General features: G+C 45.9%; 1 protein-coding gene across 2 annotated transcripts in view; it reads right to left on the reverse strand.

Annotated features, from left to right (window-relative positions):
- Positions 1 to 2,179, reverse strand: part of OGDHL (oxoglutarate dehydrogenase L) — a 51,404-nt gene extending 49,225 nt beyond the window's left edge. The window contains exon 1 of one of the 2 annotated variants that reach the window (XM_086751935.1): positions 2,129 to 2,179. The gene's annotated coding sequence lies outside the window, so the exon portion shown is untranslated. The other variant, XM_086751934.1, reaches the window with a different exon arrangement.
- Positions 2,180 to 6,000: the final 3,821 nt, after the last annotated feature.

Genomic DNA, 6,000 nt, shown 5'->3' on the forward strand with positions numbered 1-6,000 from the left:
GGGTGAGAGCCATATTTCAAGTTGTAACTATCGAATATGCAATCTGTAAGAGCGGATATGGGCTATGTCACTCCCGTGAAGATATAAAGATCATGGGTGAAGAAAACTGTTATCACAGACGTTATTCCCACCTCATGAAAAAGTAATGCCTCCATTTTTATGCAGGCACGAAACAAAAAATGGACAAAGCCACTAACGGTGTAATTCCCGTCAGATTTCAACTACAGATTAATTTCATTCAACAAAACTGACTTCTTCCTAGTTTTTCCTTTGGCACATACCACTCTTCAGCACAGATGTCAGCTGTCAGCAGCTAAACAAATTGGAGACCACCAGCATGATCATAGACCATTCCAGCCCACTCAGCCTTGAGACTGTCAGTCAAAAATCAGCAAGCAGAAGTCAGAAATAGTTAGGATTGTTCCACTCTGCTATGTTTCCTAAATCAACCCTGAAATGAAAAAGAGTGATTGGCAAGGAATCAAGCTGAGTTAAGAGCAACCTAAAGGAAGATATTAATTAAATCTCTACCGGAGGTCAAAAATAAGAAAGAAGCAGTGAACCAAAAGAACAGACTGTTATTTAATGCACCAAAGCACCCTTAAAATGGTGGAAGTAAATGAAAGCCCTAAGCAGTTGAAAATTCCTGCAGCTGTTCTGCAGTATAGATTCTATGACAGCACGTGTGTCTCAAGCTATGAGCTAGCTTTCACCTTGGCACTTTCAACTCTAGAAGTGGCCTAATGCTATGGACAATCTTGTCAATTATTATACCCAGGTTTCTAAAGGGTAACAGAAGCATACGAAAAAGAGACAGCAAGACACTTCTGATAGTTAATGTTTATCTAGATTTTTTTCAAGATCACTTTAAACATAAGTACATTGCACAGGCTCATGTCATATGAATCAATATTCTCCTGGTATTGCCAGTACCCTTACTGAGTTTCTTAACACAGCATGAAGTCCTGCTACCAATGCTAACAAACGTTTGTTATGCTCTGCAGAAGTAGTCATTAATATATCTGGTCTATATTTTACAAAAATGCTCCTTCCTCCACTGTCATGGCCATTTTCTCCTATATTCACTGTACAACTCACTCCTAAAGCTCTTCTTAAGAGTGAATAATGCTAACAAAACGAGGCCAACAGTGGAAAAAAAAATGGATTAAGATAATAAAGTATCTCCAAAAGTCTGTCACGGGTAATTGAAACTAGAGAGGCATGGAATATCCTTATTAAATAAGGCTACTTCAGGAATATACACCTCCACATGCTAAACATTTATTTTCTTTTCAGCACAGATGTGACATACTGCAAAAAGAAGCATAATTCTCCATCCAAAAAGTTGGCCCGGAGGAAGCTGACAAGCCGCGCATTCACCACAAGGCGTATGCTGGAAGTCTGGGGCAAGGGAGGCATCTCCACGCAGGAAAACTACCCAACACATTACTCTCCCCTCAAAGAAAACATCTTCAGTGCGTACCAAAGGGATAACATCCCCACAGACTCTAAGCTACCAAACCGCTGGAAAAGAGCTAGGGGCAAACACCTGGAAGAGGCTTGTTCTATTTTTCCGCCTCTGCCCGTAACGCAAGGACGCGTCCCTCCACGGCCACCCGGCAAAACCTTGCCAGGCCAGCGTCCTGTTCACCTTGTCTGCGACCAGAGGCCGGAGCCAGCGAGGCTGCCAAGGCGCTCCCGGCCACGGCGGGGCTGAGGTTTCACCGGAGCCCGGCCCAGGTGGGCCGCCTGCCCCACTCGCCCCAGCTGCGGGGCCCCGCCGAAAGGCCGCGCTCCGTGGCCAGGCCCGGCCCTGCGGCGCGACCCCTCACAGCCGCACGGCAAGCGGTCCCCGCCGCCTCGGAGGGCGGTGACTCCGACCGCCCGGTACGTTCACACGGGCCGAGCCCGGCCTGGCTGCGCTGCGCCGCGCCACCCGCAGCCTGCCGCCCCCGAGCCGAGCCAAGCCGGGTCCGGCCTGGTCGCCAGGACCGTCGCCCGTCGCCCCCCGCCCCTCGCCGACGCCGACAGACCTGCGGGGGCGGGGAAGCTCCGGCCCGCCCGTGGGCAGCGGCAGCGCCCGGGGCACCGGCCGCGCCAAGGGAGCGGCGGGGCGGGGAACCGTTACCTGCGTCACGTGAGGCGCGCGCCGCAACGGCCGCCGCGCCCGGTGCGCGCGGTGAGGTCACGGCGGGGCGGGGCCGCGGGGCGCTGTCTTCGGCATCGCGGCCGCCAGGCGCGGCCGCCGCACCCTCGGCCACGCCCCCGCCGAAGGCCACGCCCTGTCTCGCGGCCTCTCAGCGCCGATCACCAGCGACGCCATTTTAGGTCCAGGGTGCGGGCTGCTGGCAAGGTGCGAGGTGGGGAATATCTCGGTGCTGATGTGCTCCAGCAAGGAGCTGGGCGTTCTCGGAAGCCCCGTGGCTGCTGCAGTCACCTCTCCTGCTGTAGCGTGAAAGCAGTGCTGGGCTGGATGCCACCCCGGCCAGAGAGTGTGACCCTCTGGTATGGCCACCTGCCATGGGGGTTGTGCAACAGGAGATCTACCTGGTCGGACAGAAAACAGGGTAAAATGAACATGCATTTGCAAGATTTCTGGGTGATTGTCAGTAAAACTAAGGACAGAAGTGGACACTTTTGCAACTGCACAGTGTGAGGCATCTCAGGGATGTAAAAGATTGTCCTGGCTGTGAAGACAGTGTGCTACGCCCTCCTTTATAGTCTTCAGGCCTATAAAGATAACAGCACAAACAAAGTAATCACGCTTGACATTAATGGCAGAGGGCAGCATTCAACTTTGTGTGTACGTAGAATCATAGAACAGTTTGGGTTGGAAGGGACCTTCAAAGGTCATCTAGTCCAACCCCTCTGCAAGGAGCAGGGACATCCCCGACTAGATCAGGTTGCTCAGAGCCTCATCCAACCTGGCCTTGACTGTTTCCAGGGATGGGGCATCCACCACCTCTCTGGGCAGCCTGTTCCAGTGTTCCAGCACCCTCATTGTAAAACATTTCTTCCTTATGTCTAATCATAGAAAGTCCTTTGGTGATCCCTGCCCAACAGTTTTCATTAAAAATACAATCTAAGTATAAACAAAAGCACTTTTCAGATGGATAGCTGTGAAGGGAACACAAAGGAAAACACATCTAAAGAACAAGTTGTTCCCTGTACAGAAATGACTGGAAGTTTCACAAAAGAGTGGTAAAGTGTTCCATGGACACATGTTTTCTCTTCAAAATTAGTACATAAAGTAGACTGAAAGTAATAGACCTTGACAAAATGATTTGAACTACATTTGAGGCATTTTTTTGAGTGAGTTATTATCGCAGGTTAAGTGGCCAAATATAAAATGCAAAACAATATGATTTTAGGTATTCCTTTGCTGGCAGAATTTTTATTTATATCTTCCAAGTCTTCTTCTGTCCTGGATGTCTTCAAATTATAAATGTCTAGCCATTTTCTGTAATAATGCACAATATGACATATTTGCTATTTACCTGCTCTTAATCAAGTCACACTGTACATACAACCAAGGTCAATCATCTATACAGACACTGAAATTGATGTTTCAGGTAAATATTGTCACCATTACATAAATACCAATGTTTGATACTTTTCTGGATAAATAATAAGATATGTATAATGGGAAAAGTGGGTGTGCCTCAAAAGGAAGGAGAAGAGAAAAAGAGCTGTAATTTGTTTTGTGCAAAGGGTATACTGCAAAAATGAGTTTATCAGGGTCAGGTGGGCAGAAATGGAAAGTAAAACCCATAGGAAGGAACACAACAGGCTTCATCTGGGGCATTGTCGCCTAATGGTCACACAGATTTTAATGAGACTTGTTGGTTATTACAATTGCTGATTAGAGTAAAATTACTTTCTTCTAGATAAAAAAAAAATATTAACTCTCACATAAATAAATCAAAAGCCTTATTATCATCTCAGCAGTTTTCTTAGCAGCTGTGTGTCTTCAAAAAATTGATAAATACTGCGGAGTGAAGGTGTGAATGACTTTGTGTTAACATTTTTGTGATACAGTATTTAGCCTAGGAACTAGATTGCACAGAGCGATGGCTCGGGAAGCACTGCAGGACAGCCCATCCTGCGGACGGTGCTGCCAGCGAGGGTGGCCACCACGCTGCCTGGGGGAGTCCATCACCACTGCAAAATGAAACGTGTGCTGCACCAGTTACTTACAGCTAGCCAGATGCTGGTTGAGCCTTCTGGCAAGTCGTGAAATATTGTTAGATGCTGCAGCTACTAATTGAGTTTTAACCTTATTATGAGCCAAAATAAGCCATCTTTAGAGCAATCATGTTATGCTGATTGAACATAAATTCAATTAAAAATTATAGTGAGGACAAGCAGACCTCTCCTCTACTTCAGAGGGAAACCCACATGTCAAATCTGACTTTGAATACCATTGCAGTGAACAGGGTAAATACGCTTGGATAGACACTGAGGTACTACAGTATGTTTAAAGTGCTTATGTTGTTCCCTGAAGCCTTTGCCCAGTTTCACAATATTTATATTCTTTCTCTTCTTCTTTTTTTTTTTTTTAAATTCTTTACACAATGGGAATTTGAGTGCTTGAAACAGCAACATTCTGGTTTATTGTGCTTTGAAGCAACTCCCAAGTTCTCCAGTATTTACTATAACTGGATTTCCCTCCCACCTCTCCCACTCAGCTTTCGGTGCCTGCCCCACCAGCTCTTCCAGTGCTGAGGCATTGCCTTACTGCTGCTGGCTTTCCTTCATTCAGTGTCACTTTGCCACCAGTCTGTGCCTCCTGAGCCATACCCTCTTGCCACTCATGTTTGCTCTCCAGTGAGCCCCTCTGATGGACAATCAGCTATTTTCTCATGATTCTAGTTTTAATTCTTAAAATTTTGAATTACAGTTCATGTTTACCTGCCCATTTATGTGCCCACTTGTATGCTTACCTCTCCCTCCCACCACTCAAAGGGAGACAAAAACATTGGCTCTGCTTTCTGCTAAACAATCACACTTTGAAATTGGCTGGAATGAAAGGCCATCAGTGGAATGAAAACTTAGAAAAAGTGCAATTCATAGCAGACACAGAGCCAAATTTGCCAGCTTGCTTAGCATCGTTCTCAGGCCAGCTCTGCACTGAAAAAGTGTTACGCATTAGAGAAGTTTTGAAGTGAATGAAATGTGTAACACAGGATAGTCACCATAGTACCCCTGAGAGGGAAGTCAGATGTGAAATTGTCTGTTATGCTGAAAGACACACTGCGTCACCATCATCTATTTTTATGTTTATCCTTATTTTCTGTAGCATATCAGTGTGAATCTGATAGGCTTTCTTACTTATTTCTGCCTGCTTTATGTCTTAACTCAGGCATGAGTTAACCAAGCTTGGAACCAACCTATATGAACAAACCACAGCATGTCTTAACAAAACTAGAACCAAGCTGGTTTTGGAAACACAGCATGTGGCCCACTGAGGGCACAACGTGACCCATCATTTGTTCCACAGTATAGTATTGCATGACTCTTTAATGCCTTGCTTCTGTCTTTGCTTGGTTTTGGTACACCAGTTTTCCTTGCCAGATCAGCAGCTACTCGCAATCAGCATTGTGGTTCCTGTGGTTAATTGCTTCACACGGCTCTCTCTAACACAGCATGACTTCTCAGTAGGCTTGTCTCTTCAAAGGGTAATCTCATAGGAGGTGGTCTAGGTACAGGATTACTCATAGAAGGACAATCTCATTAATAGCTTCCCCTCCTGAGACAGATACATTTATGTATTTTTGGCAACTCTTCATTAGTTATTAGCAATGTAATTCCACTAGAGACGAGGTTTACCAGAAGTTCTCTTAAGCCAAGCACAGAGACTCCATTTTACTTTGTTTCCCAATGAGTGTATTACACATGGAGACTACAAACTAACATAGGCTCAAATCTAAAGTATAATCTCTTCTTAAAGCAAAGCAATTTGGAAATGGTAAAGCATCCTCTCACTTTGAGCCTAACAAT

This window comes from Chlamydotis macqueenii, chromosome 7 (assembly GCF_036417535.1).
Source record: "Chlamydotis macqueenii isolate bChlMac1 chromosome 7, bChlMac1.mat, whole genome shotgun sequence".
Classification (NCBI taxonomy): Eukaryota; Metazoa; Chordata; class Aves; order Otidiformes; family Otididae; genus Chlamydotis; species Chlamydotis macqueenii.